Source organism: Euprymna scolopes, chromosome 29, assembly GCF_053919585.1.
Source record: "Euprymna scolopes isolate OS-2025 chromosome 29, ASM5391958v1, whole genome shotgun sequence".
Classification (NCBI taxonomy): Eukaryota; Metazoa; Mollusca; class Cephalopoda; order Sepiida; family Sepiolidae; genus Euprymna; species Euprymna scolopes.
The window spans coordinates 82,275,102-82,297,571 of NC_136510.1; positions in this window are offsets into that span (position 1 = coordinate 82,275,102).

Consider the following 22,470-nt stretch of genomic DNA (forward strand, 5'->3'; position numbering starts at 1 on the left):
TATTAGATATATAGTGTAACTCCCTGTTTTCGTTAATACAATACGAGGTTGCTTTACTTTAAACGTATAATAAGATACTCTAGCTTTTATTCTAAATCCATATCCTTTGATGCGACCGTAGAAGAGAAAATGCGAAACCGGTCATCTGTACTTATATGACTGTTGTTACCTATATACTAATCGTATTAAACTGGTTAATTGTAGGTATCCAGGGGTCTATCCTGGACCCAACCCTCTTTCTAAATTACATCACTGATCTTCAAAATCACATCAAAAGATCGTTCGTACACATTTATACTCCCATCTAGGGAAATACTTCAAAGGCCGTAAACTACTAAGTTCTCTCTTCTTCTGTCTCCTCTGATCTTGAGCACGCTTTAATTTTTATAAAACCAAGCTTCTATTTTTCCATAATCAACACTCTGATCCCTGTCTGGCATCAATTGGAATAAATGGCTCTCATATAGGGGAGGCTCTATGTTTTGACAAGCTTTTAGGTCAAACCTTTACTCCTGATCTGAAATGGAACACGTGGAGCAAATTCGTTGCCAAGGCTGTTAGAAAAATGGTGGGATCATCATATTTCTTCACTAGATATCTCACTGCTTATGCAATCCTCTACCAGTATCAGAACCAAGTACTTTCAAGGATGGAATACTGTTGACACATCTGGGAAGGAGCTAAAACAAAAACTTATCCTGCCTTGACAGAGTTCAAAATAGTCTAGTGGGAGATGCCCTTTTCTATTCCCTGCAACCTCTTTCCTGCAAAAGAGATGATGCGAGCCTATATCTACTCTATCGTTATTTTCATGGCAAATGCTAGTCTGAGCTCCAATCTATGCCCCCCCCCTGGCTTTACTTTCACGAAATACACTCGTCTAGCTAAAGCCATTATCAATATTCCCCACCCACTTTTTTTATCTGTGACTAAACCTAAACGCAGATTCCATGAACATATTTTTTTTTTCTTAGAAGCCTGTGGAACTCAGTTCGGTTTTCCTGCTTTCCAACTGACTAAAATATTGTCGTCTTCAAGTCCAATGTAAACAAGTTTTTGATTAGAGATCCCCTTGAGTAATCCAGTTTAATAAATTATTACTAATAACATTGACTGCTGTGCACTCATTAATCTTTACGGATGGACTCAGGCCTTGATAAGTGTTGTCACCTTTGTAAAAAAAAAAAAAATTCCATCAAAATTCTAATGAAAATACAGAAAAGTATCTTATTTTTATTTCTGTTGCGTGATTTCAGTTCGTCTTATATTTAATAATGAAAGAATTGCAATATAAAAAAGGGAGACGAAATCTAATTTTCAAAACTCACTATGTCTGTCTGTCTCCATATTTTCAAACTATCTCTTCCGAAACTAAAAGTAGCAGAGCGCCGCTACGTGCTCAAATAATTGGATTTTTTTATGGACCGTTCTTTTATGGGTCTTAAGCCGATTAAAAACGTTTTAAGTAGTCAAAAATTGCTTAATCATCTTAGCTTATTTTTAATCATTCATCTTAGCTTATTTTCAATCATTCATCTTAGCTTATTTTTAATCAATGTCACGTTAGAACCGTTGTTACGTCATCAGCTTTAAATACTACAGTTTTCCTTCCGATGTCGATTTTAGCTGATGGCACTCAAATACTTGTTTATTTACTTTCGAATTAACGACGCTGTAATAATAAAGACGAAATCTGGACAGATTAAAATATCATATTTAAGCATATTTTACGACCGGGCAAAGCCGGGCGATCCCCGCTAGTTATATATAAATGTAGTTATTAAGAGGCAGCGCTCAAAATAGGCACCTAAAGATGGTCGGAGTTTACATCGGTCGAGAGATATTTCACAGCATCGGAATATATTAGAATGTTTTTAGTGTGGATCCGAGAATCCACATCTCAACATCTCTTATTTTATTGACACTCTTAGGGTCTTGTTTACTTGTGAATAACACGATCAACTTCAACAAAAATAAAAATAAGTACGCCAGCTAATTTACCGAGTAAGAAAAGTGTTGTCTTAATTGCTTTTTGAAACCGTTTTTTTAAAGGGGGGTTACTACTATAAATAGAAAACGAAGTGAAAAAGTTTTTCAAAATAAAATAAAATGATTGATGTTTGTCTAATCAAATCAGATCTTGTACTCAAGTGATAGACAGGAGAGAATGTAAACACAATTTTGTTTGACAAAAGCAAATGGAAAGTTTAAAATCTAAAAGTAATCTGTAAAAAAAACTGCGGAGAGAAAAACGAAACGATAGATATTTAAATGGACAGCAATGATAAAAACTCTACTTCATATGTGGAGATAAATAGTGACAGATGACGAGTGAAGGTAGTAGTCATGTCAACGATATATATATATATATATATATATATATATTTATATATATATACATATATATATAAATATACATATGTATATATATATACACACACCTATATTCCCCCTTTTCTTTTCTCTTTCTCCCTCTTTTAGTCGATCTTCTTCCTTTTCAATTTATTTTTCTTACTTTTAGTCGATCCTGTTTCTTTTTACATTATAGTCGATCTTTTTTTATAAAGTTTAACAAAAAAATGCCCCATTTCGCTTTTAAACTATTACAATTCTGTTGTACTTCGAATTTAATATATATATATATATATATATATATATATATATATATATATATATATATATATATATATAATAAATTCCACAGCCAAACGACGTCGCAGCTCACAAGAGCCATGACAGTGAACGAACCGGAAGTCCAAGACTCGAGTTCATGTTGAGCAAACAAAAAAACAAAACAAAACAGCGGTCAATTTTTTTTTACTTCGACCCCTATTATGACCCCTTAAAATTTATTGTTTTGGGTTCAAATCAAGTTATAAAGGTAGATCCATGTCCAAGGAACCTATATCTAAAATTGCAAGTGTTTAGACCCCAAACTGTCGGAAGAGTTTGGTAGAGTTCTCACAAGTCAAATTGTTGAACTTTAACCCCTTAGCAGCCAAATTTCTGGCTGAAAACGCATTACAAAGATTTTCCCAAATCTCAGTACCCTGTATATCAAATGTCCAGTTTTTAGACTAAAACTTGACAAAGTTATTGTGAAGGGAAATGTACACACACACACACACACACACACACACACACACACACACACACACACACACACACACACACACAGATACACAGACACGTTCACTTTTATAGATATACTAGCATTTCATCCCGGCGTTGCCCATGTGTTTGGGTGTGTCTGTTGAGCAAAAAAAAAAAAAAAGAAGAAAAAAAAAAAGAAAATAGTGGTAGTAGGAAGGCAGGCTCGACCCCGTACTGCGAAGGTGGAAAAGAACGGGGGAAAAAACCTAGCGTCTATGCTGTTACGACCACTGCTAAACCGGAATTCACATTTTAAAAAATTATGACTTGAAAAAGGGGAAAGGGGCACGCTGTTTGGGTCCAAACATTGTAATTGCCCCAGTATAGAAGGTTCCCCCTCCATTGACTAGAACAAATTACCTTAAGTGCAGCATCTGCAGAGAGATACTGCACTTTGATCCCGGCCCGAAGGCCAATAAGTATTTATTTGCTTCCCCACTGAGCAAATTAGGCACAAGGCCGTTTTTTAATGTTGAGAGAGAGAGAGGAAGGGGGAGGGAAAAAGGGCACCAGCTCCCAATGGGTGGCAAATGGGAGATGGATAGTAACTGTATGTATGAAGGGTTGCCCCTACATTGACCAAGGTCTTATATGTGAGGTTGCCCCCACATATGGTATTTGCTTGCAGTATCTGCCGGATCAGATACTACACTTTGAGGTATTTATTTGCTCCCCCACCGAGCAAATTAGGCACAAGGCCGATTTTTAAAGTGATGAGTGAAGGGGAAATGGGGACCAACTCCCCGGGGAGTAGGGGAGCTGGATAGTGACAATTTGTATGAAGAGTTGCCCCAACATCGACCAAGGTCTTATATGTGGGTTTGCCCCCACATATGGTCTTTGCTTGCAGTATCTGCCGGAACAGGTACTACACTTTGATCCCGGCCAAAAGGCCAAGAACAAAAGAAAAATGGCAACTCTAAAGAGAAAGAAGAAAATACAATTTTGTTATATACGGATTCTTGAGTTGCATTCACTAGCAAAAGATCTAGCTAATTTGCATATTATTTTAAACATTCATTTTAATTAATTCTCTATTACTTTTTTTCCGTTTTCTTATGGGATGATCATTTTTGATTAACTATTACGTGTAATTATATCCATGCAGATATTCTACATGATTTATACTTGCATAATATTTGCGTAAAAAGTTAACAGTAAACACAAAATTGTTTCCATATATATATATATTTATTTTTTTTACATGGAGTTCACCACTTATCAAGGCCCAATGGCCACTCAGGGATAAGAGTTATTGTGTGTACAGTAATCAAACGGATAGTGTAGCAATAGTATTGGAGAATTGGTAAGATGTCATTACTTATGGGGGCGGTTCATCAGGAATTGGTTTTTGTTGGACTTGAAGACATCCAGGTTGAAGTCGGGAGGGAAACAGGCAAGCGGAACAGGGTTCCACAGGCGTGCAGTTCTAAGAAAGAAGCTTTGTTCATGGTATCTACGTTTTTATTTAGGCACAGATAGGGAGTGGGAAAATTATTTACGGTGGTTTCAGCTAGTCGGGTGTTTTTTTAGAAAGATTGGCGAGGGGGGACCAGAGAATAGAGCTCACACGAGCACCTGTCATGGAAGTAACGATAGAACAATGACAGGCTCGCTACGTCTCTTCTGTGGGAAAGACGTTGCAGGGTAGAGAAAAGGGCACCCCCACCAAACCACGGAGTCTATTTTGTACTCCGTCAAGGCAGGATAGGCTGTTTTTAGCAGCCCCCTCCCAGATGTGGCAGCAGTACTCCATATTTGGACGTACTTGGCTCTTATATAGATAGATAATTGCATCATTAGTGAGATATCTTCTGGAGCGTTAGAATGATCCCACCATCTTTCCAGCGACCTTGGCCACAGACTTGATGTATGTGTTCCATTTAAGATCAGGTGTAAAGGTCAATCCCAGGAGCTTATCAAATCCTGGGGCCTCCCTTAGACGGGAGCCATCTATTTCAATTGATGCCAGATGGGGATCAGAGAGTTTATGATGTAGAGATAGGAGCTTGGTCTTAGATGCATTAAAGGTAACAAGCCACCTCTTTCCCCACTGTACCACACGCTCAACATCAGAGGAGAGAGAATCAGAGAGAACATCATCATTTACGGCCTTTATATGAATATATTTTTGTTTAATGTATGTATGTATGTATGTATGTATGTATGTATCTATCTATCTATCTATCTATCTATCTATAAACGTGAACGTGTCTGTCGGTCTGTCTGTCTGTGTGTGTACATATCCCTACGCAATAACTCTCTCAATTTTCAGTCTACAGACTGAAAATTTGATATACAGGTTACTGAGATTTGAGAAAATCTTTGTGATCGGTTTTCGGCCAGAAATTTGGCTATTAAGGGGTCAAAGTTCAACAATTTTACCTTTGAGAACTCTACCAAACTCCTCCGACAATTTTGGGTCTATACACTTTAGATTTTAGATATAGGTTCCTTGGACATATATATAACTTAATAACTTTATTTGATCCCAGAATAATAAATGTTCAGGGGTAATCATAGGGGTCAAATTAAAAAAATTGACTTTGCGGTTTCTACCAAATTCCTCAGAAAATTTCTGGTCTAAACATTTGGAATTTGATATAAAGGGTATTCAGAGATAGGGCGATCTTTTTCATCGATTTGTGTCGAACATTTTTAGTTACCAATATATAAATGTATGTATATATGTATGTTTGCACGTCTGCCTAAAACTTTACAAGATCAGTATCGCTTTGAATTTCGACCTTTCAGACGACAAATATCGAAAAATTGGCTTAAAATATTTATATCTTCACCTTCAACTGGGCAGTTTTCTACGGGCGGTCGCTTTTTCGCCGATATTTTTGAAAGTCATACTCCACTTTTGATTGTCTAGCCTTAATTAAAACATGAGTCACTTCCCGTTAGGCGGTAGTGGTAACAGCAAAGACCCCAGGTTTTCCCCCCGTTCTCTTCTTCCTTCACGGTACAGGTTCGAGCCTGCCTTCCTACTGCCACTTTTTTTTTTTTTTGCTCAACACACACATCGAAACACCCGGGAAAAGTAAATGTTAGTTTGCTTGAAGTATTCCTGGTAAAGTAATATACTACCCTGACGCTCGGCGTTGCCCGGTCGTACAGTATACTTAATTTTTTTTACTTATGCAGATTACGTACGTATTCTTATAGAATACACGCTCTGTTTAATATTATATATTACAAGGAATAATTCTCAAAAAATAAATAAATAAATAAATAAAATAATACTGATACTGTCGTCAATCAAATTCCATATGTGCTTGTATACACTATCATATCAGTTGATATTTGCGTGTTCCCGTTTTAAAATAGTCTTTCTTCTCTTCTATATAAAAAAATGAATGTTTACAGGAAAATATTTTCCGTTACACCGATCAAGATTACATCGATGTAACGTAAAATATTCCCCTGTAGAAAAAATATTTTTATTTATAAGCGAAGAAAGACCATTTTTAAAATCGAAGTTTACGATTTTCGATACTTACTTTATAAATTTCTGCACAAAACATATCTAATAAGACTGCCATAAATATAAATTACTCCAAGGGAAACTATTTCTGTAGACCAAGCTGGAACAGGCTAGATTCGAACTTTGCACATTCTATTTTTTTTGTTGTCCTTATTAACGTTGTTTCATTTTTTCTTGTTATTGAATCAACCTTTTTTCAGTTTCCTATTTTTTTTTAATCTATTTTTTGTATTTCTTGTTATCGGAACAACTTTTCTTCGGTTTTCTGCGAGTGATTGATCTGGGACTTTGTCATTTGAACAATAATAGCCTAAATGTTTTTAAAAAGTTACAAAAACGGATTTACTTATCCGGAAAAGTATTTTTCGTTTATCTTCTGTAGCCGATGTCATTGTATTAATTATAATTTTATGATCTATATTGCGTTTTTTCTCTAAGAGGGGGAGAGGAAATTGTTTGATTAGAGATAATCTTACCCATATATTTTTTCTTAGGTTTTAATTGAAATTTTTTTATCTGATATCAAAAAAAAAGTTAATTATAAACACCATTTAGTAGAGGGCATGTGACGTATTTTCGTAGTACCGATTGAAGTATGAAACTCCATTGTCAGATAGTTTCAACGTGAAAATACTTTTCCATTCCGTTCGAAAACAGGTTTATTGTTGGTGATAATGCTATGTTGTAAGATCCCTTTTTATGGATTCGCGTACTTTAACACCAGATTCCTCGTGGCCCGGAAATGTCATTACAACAAAACAGAGCACACAGAGCACGATATTTGTTGTGTTAATGACGTACTATGACTGACGTTCTAAAGTAGTACGTTTTGGTCTATGTATGCCATTAATAGAGTTTAAATATTTTTATGGGAGGGAGTCCTCAGAACAATAAATAAACAAACATGTAAAAATGAAAACGCATGCGCAAGCAAACAAATAAACAAACATAAAAAACTAGCAAACAAATAAAGAAACAAAGCAAAAAAATAGCAAATTAACAAACAAAATAGTAAGAACACTCCAAGCAATATATAACAAATAAATAAAAACAAAGCAAAAACTAACAAACAAACTAACAAACAAACAAAGCAACGACTAGCAAATAAACAATCAAAGCAAAAACTGGCAAACGAGACAAACAAATCAAAAACTCAAAAACAAATAAATAAAGAAAGAAAAAACTACCAAACAAACTAAACAAAAAGTAGCAAACAAAGCAAAAATTAGCAAACAAAAAAAACTAGCAAACAATGCAAAAATTAGCAAACAAAAAAAACTAGCAAACAATGCAAAAATTAGCAAACAAAAAAACTAGCAAACAAAGCAAAAATTAGCAAACAAAAAACTAGCAACCAATGCAAAAATTAGCAAACAAAAAAAACTAGCAAACAATGCAAAAATTAGCAAACAAAAAAAACTAGCAAACAATGCAAAAATTAGCAAACAAACAAAAAAGAAAAAAAAGAAAACAAATAAATAAAGAAAAAACTAGCAAACATAGAAAGAAAACAAAAACTATCAAATAAATAAACAAACGAAGCAAAAACTTACAAACAAACAAACAAAATAAACAAAAAATAGAAAGCGAATAAAAAAAATAGCAAACAAACAAACAAACAAAGCAAAACTCGCAAACAAACTTACAAAAAAACTGTGCAAATTTATTTAGCTTACATGGATACAATCTATATTTTCCGTCAAAGTTTTAGTAGATTTGTTCGGCTCAGCCAGGGATACATTATTTACAATTAGTTTGACGGTATTTTTGTCGCTGTATGGTTTAAGTATGGTTCAAGATCTTCAGATGAATTCTTCCTTTTCTCTCAGTCTGATTTGGTGGGCTGTGTAATTAGTTTGTGTCGTCATCCACTGTGTACGGGTAACTCCCATCTTTTTTTTAAATGAATGACTTCATTCTTTATTGTTGTCACTGTTTATTACGCCATTAAGTGTGCACGGAAGCCAAAAAGCAAGCAAGGTAAGAAGTTAGACAAATAAAAAGATACACAAACTGTTAGTAACATACAAGATGGCCAAAGTGTTGCCGGACACAAGACATATAATAAAGTATTTTCAAACACACGTAGCAAATATACCTGGTGAACCAAGTGCAACAGTGATTCAAACAATTGCACTTGAAGGGACAGTCAAAATCTTTTTTTACAAAATCTCCCCGTGTTAATATTTAAGATAGCGGGTAGCTGTTGGCATCCAGTAGGATGCCCATCCTCAGCTTGAACAAACTGAGAAGAAACTTGAAAAAAAAAAGAATGAATTCATTTTCTCTGGCTTTCTTTCTAACTGTCTTAAATAATTATGACGTACCGATTTTCTGATGCCATTTACTGCGGCACATCTCTTATTATATTACTTATATTCTTCTAAATCTGTCGATGACTTTACGATTTATGGCATCATCAGTTAGTGGTGTCTTCAACGTGAACAGTTATTCAATCTCTGGTTTAATGGTTCAGACTCTTTGGATAGTATCAGGACGGTTGTTTTGACCTATGTTCGAATGTTTAAACGAATGTCAGAATTTTGTGGCCTTATCTTTTACGACCCTGGGTGTTCGGCGTTGCCCGAGTGTTTTGAGGTGTGTGTTGAGCAAAAAAAAAAAAAGAAAAAAAGTGGTAGTAGGCAGGCAGGCTCGTACCCGTACCGCAAAGGAAGAAAGAAAATAAAAAAAAACAGTGACGCGTTAGCTGTTGCGTCTATCGACAAACCGGAAGTGACGTAGGTTTAAAGACAATTGAAAAGAGGCAATAACGTTCGAAAATATCGGCAAAAAAAGCGACCCCTCCCTGTAGAAAAGTGCCCAGTTGAGGGTTAAGGAATTAATATTTTTGGCCAATTTTTCCATATTTGTCGTCCGAAGTGTGGGTCAAGCTTCAAAATGACACTCCGTCGCCTCTGTCAAAGGTTTTTAGGAGATATACATACATACATACATACATGCATACATACATACATTTAAACAGACAGGTGAGATTTATATTATAGATGGCATAATCCCTAAGTGATGTCATTTTTATGACACCTGAGTCGTTTGATCTCATAACATGCGGAGGGGACAAAAAAAAAACTTAATGCCGACGTCATCCTTGTATGACGTCATCACTTTGTAGTGTCCCAAATAATTTTCACGTGCGTTTCAACTTTGGTTAAGTGGATGATGTACCTATTTACTATGCCTCCCCACGGGACAGAGTTAGACACCAGGGTCGTTTTTTAACGTGGAGAAAAGGTACAAAAATAAAAATTGTCTCAGTCGTGAAGGATTTCTCCTCCACCGAAAGAGAACAAGAAATAGAAGTGCAGCATCTGAAGAACAGATGGTATTTATTTGCTCCCCCACCGAGCAAATTAGGCACAAGGCCAATTTTTAATGTGAGGAGTGAATGGAGGGGGAAAGGAAAAGGGGACCAGCTCCCGAGAGGTGGGAAATGGGAGCTGGTTAAAGGTCAGGCATGTGGGGCTGCCCCCACATCTGGTCTTTGCTAGTCATAGCTTGCAGCATCTGAAGAACAGATGGTATTTATTTGCTCCCCCACCGAGCAAATTAGGCACAAGGCCGATTTTTAATGTGAGGAGTGAAGGGAGGGGGAAGGGGAAAAGGGGACCAGCTCCCGAGAGGTGGGAAATGGGAGCTGGTTAAAGGTCAGACATGTGGGGTTGCCCCCACATCTGGTCTTTGCTAGTCATAGCTAGTCCTAGCTTGCAGTATCTGCCGGAACAGATGGTATTTATTTGCTCCCCCACCGAGCAAATTAGGTACAAGGCCAATTTTTAATGTGAGGAGTGAAGGGAGGGGGATGGGAAAAAGGGGACCAGCTCCCGAGAGGTGGGAAATGGGAGCTGGTTAAAGGTCAGGCATGTGGGGTTGCCCCCACATCCGGTTTGCTAATCATAGCTTGCAGTATCTGCCGGAACAGATACTACACTTTGATGGTATTTATTTGCTCCCCCACCGAGCAAATTAGGCACAAGGCCGATTTTTAATGTGAGGAGTGAAGGGAAAAAGGGGACCAGCTCCCGAGAGATGGGAAATGGGAGCTGGTTAATGGTCAGACATGTGGGATTGCCCCCACATCTGGTCTTTGCTAGTCATAGCTAGTCATAGCTTGCAGCATCTGCCGGAACAGATTGTATTTATTTGCTCCCCCACTGAGCAAATTAGGCACAATGCCGTTTTTAATGTGAGGTAAAAACCAGCTCCCCTAAAAATAGGCAAAAAAGGGGCACTCTGGTTACCAAAAATAATAATTGTCCGAGTATAGAGGGTTTCCCCTCCATTGACTGGTACAAATAATCTTAAGTGCAGCATCTGCCGGAACAGATGGTATTTATTTGCTCCCCCACCGAGCAAATTAGGCACAAGGCCGATTTTTAATGTGAGGAGTGAAGGGAGGGGGAAGGGAAAAAGGGGACCAGCTCCCGAGAGGTGGGAAATGGGAGCTGGTTAAAGGTCAGGCATGTGGGGTTGCCCCCACATCTGGTCTTTGCTAGTCATAGCTAGTGATAGCTTGCAGCATCTGACGGAACAGATGGTATTTATTTGCTCCCCCACCGAGCAAATTAGGCACAAGGCCGATTTTTAATGTGAGGAGTGAAGGGAGGGGGAAGGGAAAAAGGGGACCAGCTCCCGAGAGGGGGGAAATGGGAGCTGGTTAAAGGTCAGGCATGTGGGGTTGCCCCCACATCTGGTCTTTGCTAGTCATAGCTAGTCATAGCTAGTCATAGCCTGCAGCATCTGCCGGAACAGATGGTGTTTATTTGCTCCCCCACTGAGCAAATTAGGCACAAGGCCGTTTTTAATGTGAGGTAAAAACCAGCTCCCCTAAAAGTAGGCAAAAAGGGGGCACTCTGGTTACCAAAAATAATAATTGTCCCAGTATAGACGGTTTCCCCTCCATTGACTGGTACAAATTATCTTAAGTGCAGTATCTGCCGGAACAGATGGTGTTTATTTGCTCCCCCACTGAGCAAATTAGGCACAAGGCCGTTTTTAATGTGAGGTAAAAACCAGCTCCCCTAAAAGTAGGCAAAAAGGGGGTACTCTGGTTACCAAAAATAATAATTGTCCCAGTATAGAGGGTTCCCCTCCATTGACTGGTACAAATTATCTTAAGTGCAGCATCTGCCGGAACAGATGGTATTTATTTGCTCCCCCACCGAGCAAATTAGGCACAAGGCCGATTTTTAATGTGAGGAGTGAAGGGAGGGGGAAGGGGACCAGCTCCCGAGAGGTGGGAAATGGGAGCTGGTTAAAGGTCAGGCATGTGGGGTTGCCCCCACATCTGGTCTTTGCTAGTCATAGCTTGCAGTATCTGCCGGAACAGATGGTATTTATTTGCTCCCCCACCGAGCAAATTAGGCACAAGGCCGATTTTTAATGTGAGGAATGAAGGAGAAATGGGGACCAACTCCCCGGGGAGTAAGGGAGCTGGATAGTGACAATTGGTATGAAGGGTTGCCCCTACATTGACCAAGGTCTTATATGTGGGGTCGCCCCCACATATGGTCTTTGCTTGCAGTATCTGCCGGAACAGATGGTATTTATTTGCTCCCCCACCGAGCAAATTAGGCACAAGGCCGATTTTTAATGTGAGGAGTGAAGGGAGGGGGAAGGGAAAATGGGGACCAGCTCCCGAGAGGTGGGAAATGGGAGCTGGTTAAAGGTCAGGCATGTGGGGTTGCCCCCACATCTGGTCTTTGCTAGACATAGCTAGTCATAGCTTGCAGTATCTGTCGGAACAGATGGTGTTTATTTGCTCCCCCACTGAGCAAATTAGGCACAAGGCCGTTTTTAATGTGAGGTAAAAACCAGCTCCCCTAAAAGGGGTCACTCTGGTTACCAAAAATAATAATTGTCCCAGTATAGAGGGTTTCCCCTCCATTGACTGGTACAAATTATCTTAAGTGCAGTATCTGCCGGAACAGATGGTATTTATTTGCTCCCCCACTGAGCAAATTAGGCACAAGGCCGTTTTTAATGTGAGGTAAAAACCAGCTCCCCTAAAAGGGGTCACTCTGGTTACCAAAAATAATAATTGTCCCAGTATAGAGGGTTTCCCCTCCATTGACTGGTACAAATTATCTTAAGTGCAGTATCTGCCGGAACAGATACTACACTTTGATCTTGTCCCGAAGGCCAAGAAAGCCATACCTTTGTTATTTTATCACTTTATCACGTCATGCAGGGTACAGAGAAACTATGAAACAACCAAGATGTAAGCACATACATACGTTAATAAATCACACTAGAAATACAGAAGACATACTTGTTTCATTTATTTAAAAAAATACTCATTTGACAGTGGCATTCATCATTACAGAACAAAAACGCATTTTACTATTATCAACTCTGACAGACATATATTTTCAATGGGAATATTACTAAACAAAAGTAAATTGTGCATGTGGATGAATGTATTAACTGTGGAATTCTCTGAGGTCTCATGATTTATATTTATTCACCTGGCTGTATGTTAGAAATGTCTCAGCATTGGATGTCTATTAAACATATTTTAAACAGTTAATTGTCTCTCTCTCTCTCTCTCTATATATATATATATATATATATAGAGAGAGAGAGAGAGTAAGAGAGAGAGAGTATAAGAGAGAGAGTAAGAGAGAGAGAGAGATGACAGAAAAACAGACACTAAGATAAGCATTTTCCCTAAGATTAATGTAAGCCTTTTTTATATTTACAGACAAGAATATTGTAGAAACAACTCAATAAAATTTATATTTACAGATAAGAATATCGCCGGAGCATCTCATTAAATTTGCATCTAACAACACTGAACATGTTCTGAATTAAAAGAACATCAGACCTATCAGAATTTCTGCGAGGGCGAACATTAAGGTTGGTTTTCTACTGTTAATAAAGTGATCGTACAATTCACAAAAGAAGACAGAGTTCACCCCTTCCAAGCTGCCCCGTGCCCTCTGAATGACCTTTGCGTCTAATGAAAAGAAGAGGATCCTAGGTGCAAAGCTTCTGACATTGCAACACAAGCTGATGTCAGTCCAAGGTCAGCTGTCAGGTATCTTCACAAGCTGAGCTACTATGGTAGGGCGGCGAGAAAGACACGTCTTTTTCGTCCTGCTAATATCAAGCGCAGAAAAGATTGGGTTCGTGAGATGGCGAAAAGACCTTCTGAATCAATGCCATTTTCTCTGATGAATCATTATTTCCCAACAGTGAAAATGTATGGGGTGGAGGCTCTCTAAGCAAGAGTTTGACTTAAAGAGACTGCGACCAATGCAGAAATGTGGAGCTTCTCGATTATGGTATGGAGTGGAATTTGGAGATAAGGTTACTCAGACCTGATTAAGTACGAAGGAAACATCAACTCTGTTAAATATGTTCCAATATTACATAAAGGAATCCTACTAATATTCTCAAGTGGTAAAATGAACCGTAAACTCTCTATTTATGGAAGATGGAGCTCCATGTTACTCTGCTAGGTCCACACAGCATTATTTAAACCAAATGTGATTAATAAACGTCCATGACTAAGTCAGGCCTGGACATGAACTCAATTGAAAACCTTTGGGGCATGTTAGATCAGAACCAAAAAAGAAAAGGAATCTATCTTCTAATTCTGGACTTTTAGCGCTATTAGGTTAAATATGGCAAGAAATTTCTCAAGATGATATTCGTCAACTAATCAACGCAATGCCTATAAGATTCCATTGAAAACAGCAAAGGGAATGTCAACTAAGTATAAGTTATTAAATTTGTGACCATTTATTTTTGTTTTTGTTCTATAAATTATATGTTTATTGAAATGAACTGTTTCCGTGGGTGTCGATTCTTTTCTGTCATGTCTTCGTATAAACGTGTGTGTGTGTGTGTGTGTGTGTGTGTGTGCGTGTGTGCGTGCGTGTGTGTGTGTAAATTACAATGCGTTGTATAGCTACATTATTATTTTGTAAATGTCTATATTTAAGGGTGCATAAATTAATTCTTTTTTATCATGATAAATTTCGGAAGATATATTTTCGGCAATCAAACAAGTACAATCGTCAAAGTTGTTGACGGTAGTTTTGGCTAGGCGAGTATCTGTTGTGAACGGTCTTCAGGAAGCGACCATAGAGTGGAGCTCAGTCGAACTCTCCCACTATAAAAGTAACAATAGAGCAGACGTAGACTCGCAACGTTTCTTCCGTAAGAAAAAGGGAGTAGAGAGGCGAAAAGATCATTGGTCACTAACTTTCGAAGATATTTTTGTACCCTGTCAAACCAGAAAACGGTGTTATAAGGAGTTCCACCATCAGTGTGGCAAAAGTACTCCAACTTAAGTCATATTTAACTCTTGTACAGGTACAGGATTGCGTTGGGAGTAAGGTACATATATTTGTATATCTCGCTTATGAAAAAAGAATTAAACCCTTCCCTTAATCGTCAAATCAAACATTAAAAATACATGGCTAAATAGTTTTAGTCCCCCCCCCAAGCCTCCATACTTTATTTTAAACTATCATTAATTAATTTTTTCCGCAATGTGAAGAAAGTGATATAAAAAGTCGGAATTATTTTAAATTCAGGTATTTATCCAAAATCTTATTTAGAGGAGAAAAAATTATTCTGTTGAAAAACCTTTTTAAAAAAAATGTTAATGATTAAGACAAAAATGACGATGAATGGTGTGATTTTGGAAAATTTTAAATCTAAAATTCTATTAAAAATAGAAGTTTAATATTCTGCTTTTCATATAAAATTCAGAGGTATCTTTCTGGAAAAAAAGTTGCTCAAGAATAATAAGTTTGAATTTGTTTTAAAAACACCTATTTTTTTTTGTTTTCATTTTTTTCCTGTGCCTAGTTAAGTGCCATTTTAAATGGTTTCATTAAACAGTTGTTAAATTGTTAATAAATAGTTGATATTGTTTATAGGATTTTTAATAGTCAACTTAGGAGAGAACAACATATTGTAAAAACTACATTTCCTAAATTACTACAAAAAATCATATCATTGTATACATATCGAACTTAGGCCTATAGCCACATTTAAAGAGTGAACAATGTGAGAGCAATTCCAAGTATTACTAAGCCTCCCTCTGAAAAACTGCACATGTACGTACATGCTGGCAAACACACTGCAGTGGGATTTGGAAGGAGTGCAATTTCTAGAATTACCGGTATTTTACAGATTGCACAAACAAAATGGCGTTTTCTAGGTTATGATCATGCACGTTATTAAAAATTGGTATTTACCATTTGAAAAATAAAAATGTATTTATAGTCAGCAATCTTTAAATTGCTGCGAATTTTACTAATTTACAGTTGGTAATCATTTTTATATATTAAAATATTTTGAAAAATTAGGAAACCGTTACTTAACATTTAGTCTTTAAAATTGAATCATTCAGAAGATTGGTATTTAAAAGTTTTGGCATTTTTTTTTTTGGAAAATAAAATATTAATAAAAATGTTATTTTTTTTTCTACGAAACATAATATTGAATTTAGTTCCATTTTTTTTCTGAATTAATGGTAAGTGATAAAAGAATAAGTTGTATTTAGCATCTTTTTTTGTGTTTTTTAACTTTTCAGTTTGATTGAAATTTTAACATATCGATCAATCATGTTCAGATTTCATAAAATAAAATATGCAAAAATAACAAGATGTTTCCCCCTCATATTTTATGGAAACTGCATTTTAAATATAAAATAATCAGAAAGTGGATAAGTATGAAGACTTTTTGAAAATCTGATAATGATTTACTTTTTAAATTTCTTTTGTTAAATTTATTAAATACTAGCAGTTCAGCTCTGCTTTACTCGGACCCTATATACTGTCCATTACTTTATGTGTGTATGTAACGCTGGTCTGTTGCATTTAGAATTTTTTATGTCAAACGCCTTGAATTGTAACCATCACCTTCATCCTGATCATTGAGGATATGACATTTGGAACGCTTCTTTGTGTGTATGTTTGCAAGTGTGTGTACATGCATATGTTTATTTCCATGTGGAGTAAAGAGGGCTCCTGTGAGCCGTGGTGAAGGCAACCACTCTAGGAGAAGCAAATCTCTAATTTAAAAAAAATCATAAAGCGGGAGACCAGTACCGACATTAACCTGGTCTGCAGTTTAACTTGTTGCTGGCTATCTTGCTCTTGCTTGTTGCTGGATCTCGACATTTTGAACCGAGAGAGATAGTTAGCTGTCCTACAAAGCTAAATCTCTGTAACATCGTCATTGTATAGATACTTCCTCAGGCATTTGTCTATAAAAAAATAGCCCAAATGCAATGGAAAAGTTGTGACGTGTGTAGGCTTGAAATGCTGGGAGCATGTAATAATTGATCTGCCATCATTATATGTGTCTGTGTATGTGTACGTATGTATATGTATGTATATGTTTGTGGGTTTGTATGTATATATGTTGTGTGTTTGTATATGCATGTGTATATGCATATGTGTGTGTATATACATATGTGTGTATATACATATATATATATATATATATATATATATATATATATATATATATATATAGCAATGACAGTCTTAAGTGTCATGTCTGCTTGAGCATGTGAATTCGCCGATAGCACTAAAAAAAAGTCATGTTAGGGCTCATGGACGTTAAGTCTCTGAGGGAGTGGTACTCGTCTGACAAGACGTTGCAATCATCATGTATATATATATATATATATATATATATGTATATATGTCATATCATGTAATATGCTACTGGTACTATGTAACCCAGTACTACCTGCCTCATGGTCGGGTCACCGGCGACTAAACTGGTTCCCCCACCGGACTTGTTTGGTGAGGAGGGTGTCTCTAGTCTCCCTGAAGGATTAAAAACAAGACTTTCCACAGGACGAATGAATCCTTTTTCGGGGTCAACGGCCAACTAGCACCGTGTGTGTGTCTCTTGGGGTGCAGAGGGCTCCCGTAAGACGTGGTGAAGGCAATTTTCTAGAAGCAAATCTCTGATTTAAAAAAAAAACACATAAAGCGGGAGACCAGCACCCGCATTAAGCTGGTCTGCAGTTTAACTTGTTGCTGGCTATCTTGCTCTTGCTTGTTGCTGGATCTCAGCATTTTGAACCGAGAGAGAGAGAGAGAGAGAGAGAGAGAGAGAGAGAGAGAGAGAGAGAGAGAGAGAGAGACTTAGCTGTCATACAAAGCTAAGACTCTGTAACATCATCTGTGTATAGATACCCCCTCGGGCATTTGTCTATTAAAATGGTCCTGTGGCAATGGAAGTCATTTTTGGGCTCATGGATTTAAGTATCTGAGGGAGTGGCGCTCATCTGACAAGACGTTGCAATCATCATTAATAAGTTGTATATAAGAACTTGTTAAAAAAAATTATTAAAGCCTTTTTTCTTTCCATGCTTTTTTGTTTTTTGTTTTTGTTTTTGTTTGCATTGTGGTTTCACCCTCCTTACACATATTGCTATTACGGCATAATCACGTTAACACACAGATTCACGACAGATTACCGAAGTTAAGCAGCCATTAGCCGGACCAGTGACACAGTGTGATCATTTGAGAATGCTAGGCTCTGTATCTACCGCATCGGAACGTAGAAATTCACAGGTTGGGTGCGCTTTTAATCCACTGGGAAAGATGCACCCTCATTCTTCGTTAAGACATGCATCTAGGAGAAGGAAAAAGTCTGATATAAAACCTGAGGTCTACTATCTGCTCTGTCTTGTTGCAGCGATTACACCGACTGAGCACCACCATAAGCAAATCGTCTGTGGTGATTGTTGAGCGCTTTACTTCTTGTGCCGGACCTCATACGTCGAAATCGATGGAAGTATCATCATATACTGCTTTATATTAGAGACCGTGCGTCAATGGCGATAAAATTCGTTAGTGTTAATTTTAACAAGAGTTACACAGATTGCATGGCAAAAACCCAGATCTTGAAAACATAGAAAAAGCCTGGGCAGATCTTACGATAGACAAAACAGGAGTATTAGGAGATGACGAATGACATTATGTTTTTTTGACCGAGCGAAAACAAATGATTTCAAATGAGTCTGTTCATGGTAGCCAATCGTGAGACATCGAATAATACTAATCTTCTATAAGTTGTGCAAGTCATTTGGGCAATTCTGTAACTAAAAATTGTAATCCAAGTACACAAAATTATTGTGATGTCTCTGTCCGCGTGAATATTTGATTTCAGTTTAGTTAGAAAGTAACTAAAAAACTAAATAATTAGTCAAGAGAACATTAGTCTCTCTCTCTCCTAAGTCTGTTCTCTCCAAAATAAAACCTTTAACAAAATCCTCAGTAAAAGTCTGCTTGCGTCATCTTTCGTCATAAAACGAAACTTATATCTATAGCAACCACTAGACAACATAGCGATCATGAAAAGAAGCGGCTGTACAAGAAATAAGAATAAGTTATCGCATATAAACATTCCGCATGTGTGTGTAAAAACTTAACTTTTATTTGAAAAAGAAACAATGCAGAACATGATATTCCATAGCAGTCGCTCATCTGGAATTGGCAAGCCTCAATATAGCTTAACTTTTTTTTTACCGAGAACTAGTGTGTCACCGTGATTATACAAATTACATATATAGTATTGAATTCAATTCATTTGACAAAAAAAAGCAATCGTGCTTCAATTTTTAGGCAGTAAAAGAGTGGAAGAAATTTATACAGAAGAGAGTACAATAGCTCACCATCTGTTCAAATTCACTTTAAATTGCTGCATTAATTGGACCGTTATTATATCACTTAAAGTTCAAGGTTCAAGGTTCAAGAATTCTGATTGATTCAACCAAGGTTCAAGGATTCTGATTGATTCAACCAAGGTTCAAGGATTCTGATTGATTCAACCAAGGTTCAAGAATTCTAATTGATTCAACCAAGGTTCAAGAATTCTAATTGATTCAACCAAGGTTCAAGCGTTCGGTTCAATCGAAATAGTATCTTCTAGTGTCCGCGTAAATCTATATTTGATGCAGGAGTGAATAGTTATACCATAATACTCATTCAGGTGAATGTAAGCTATAATATAGTCACGTAGTCTTCGGTGTTACAAAATATTCATACTGACTAAACAAATCATTGCGTAACTTCGGGGTTTTAACACAGACCGATGTGCCAAGTGATTATGCAAACATATAAACACACATGTACTCACACACACACTTACACATAAAGACACACATATATTTATATATTTAGTCTGTTTATCATACAAAAATTATTGGTTACATATGTGCATACATGTTTCAGTTGATTCCCAGTTCAGCGACAACATTTCATCAGACTAAAAAAGAATCGAAATTTCGATCCGTTTTTGGTCTGATGAAATGTTGCCCCTGAATTGGGACTCAGCTAAAACATATATGCAAATATGTAACCAACAATGTTTGTATAATAAACAGACTATATACCAGCTCTGTCCTGCATTGGGCACTCTTTTATAATCACGTGAGTTTCATTGGATTTACATCTAAGAAACCAATCGATACAACCGATATATATATATGTATTTATTAACCATTTGTTCATATATATATATATATATATATATATATATATATATATATATATATATATATATATATATATATATATATATACAGTGATGATCATATTTATTGGCACGGTAAAATAAAAGTTAAATTTTGTCTAATAAATTCTAAAAAAGGGATTAAATTAAAGAAAATAACAAAGTATATTATGTATTTTTAACTGGCCTTTCCGATGCAGCAATCGGATTTTAGAAAAAATAAATAACAAAGGAACAACAAACATAATTGCAAAAAACCCTTGATCATCACTGTATATATATATATATATATATATATATATATATATATATATATATATATACATACTGTGACCCCTTAACAGCAAAATTTCTGGCCGAAAACCGATCACATAGATTTTCCCTAATCTCAGTACACTGTATATCAAATTGCCAGACTGTAGACTAAATATTGACAGAGTAGGGAAATGTACACAGACACACAGACACATAGACACGTTCACTTTTATAGATATACAAGCAGGGTGTCCGGCGTTGCCCAGGTATTTGGAGATGTATGTTGAGAAAAAAGAACATTTTTTTTAAATAAGTGGTCAATTTTTAAACTTTGACCCCTATTATGACCCATTAAAATTATTGCTTGGGGCTCAAACCAATTATTAAGTTAGATCCATGTTCAATTGACCTATATCTAAAATTCAAAGTTTTTAGACCCAAAATTGTTGGAGGAGTTTTGTAGAGTTCTCAAAGGTCAAATCGTTGTATTTTGACCAATTAATCGCCAAATTTCTGGCCGAAAAGCGATCACATCGATTTTCCCAAATCCCAGTACTCTGCATATCAAATTTCGAGTCTGTAGACTTAAAATTTACAGAGTTATTGCGTAGGGAAATGTACACACACAAACACACAGATACACAGATACACACACCAGACACTTTCACTTTTATAGATATATATACTAGAATTTCAGCCCAGGGTTGCCCGGGTTTTGGTATGTATCTGTTGACCAAAAAAGAAAAAAAAAGTGGTAGTAGGAAGGCAGACTCGAACCCGTGCACTGAAGGAGGAAAACAACGAAGGGGAAAAAACTTACGTCCGTGCGGTTACGACCACTGTCAACACTAAAGTGGATTATGGTAACATTTAGGCTAGACAAGAATAAGGAGAGGATAACTTTCAAAACTATCAGCGAAAATGGCGACCCCCCACTCTGTAGTAAAGTGGCCAGTTAAAGGTGAAGGTATTAATATTTTTAACCGGTTTTTAGATATTTGTCGTATAAAAGGTCGGACTTTAAAACAATACTAATCTTGGTAAAATCCGTCGCATCTGTCGAAAGTTTTAGGATGACATTGAAACATACATACATACATACATTTATATATTGGTACCAAAAGTATTTGATCCAAACCGATTAAAAAGCCTGTCCTATCTCTGAATACCCTTTATGTAAAATTTCGCATGTTCAGACCAGAAATTGTCTGAGTAATTTCGAAGTAGTAGTAAATTTTTTCAGACACTTTGACCCCTTTTCTGACCCCTTAACATTTATTGTTTTGGGCTCAAATCAAGTTATTAAGTTAGATCCATGTCCAATGAACCTATATCTAAAATTTCAAGTGTGTAAACTCAAAATTGTGGGAGGAATTTGGTAGAGTTCTCAAAGGTCAACTCGTTGAACTTTGACCCCTTAATCGCCAAATTTCTGGCCAAAAGCCGATCACATCGATTCTCCCAAATCTCAGTACCCGTATATTAAATTTCGCGTCTGTAGACTGAACATACACACAGTTATTTCGTAGGGAAATGTACACAGCCACAAAAACAGACACACAGACAGATACACAGACACGTTCACTTTTATAGATATACTAGCATTTCGGCCCGGCGTTGCCCGGGTGTTTGGAGGTGTATGCTGAGCAAAAAAAAATAGATAACAAAAAAAAGGTCTATTTTTTTTTAACTTTGACCCCTATTATGAACCCTTAACCTTTATTGATTTGGGCTCAAACTAAGTTATTAAGTTAGACCCATGTCCAAGGAACCTATATCTAAAATTTCAAGTTTTTAGTCCCAAAATTGTCAGAGGAATTTTCTACAGTTCTTAAAGGTCAAATCGTTGAACTTTGACAACTTAAAAGCCAAAATTCTGACCGAAAATCGATCACGTAGATTTTTCCAAATCTCAGTATACTGTATATCAAATTTAGAGTCTGTAGACTAAAAATTGACAGAGTTAATCCGTAGGGAAATGTACACAGATACACAAAAACGTTAACTGGCATGGGTTCCCGGCATTTCCCGGGTATTTGGAGATTTATTTTGAGCAAAAA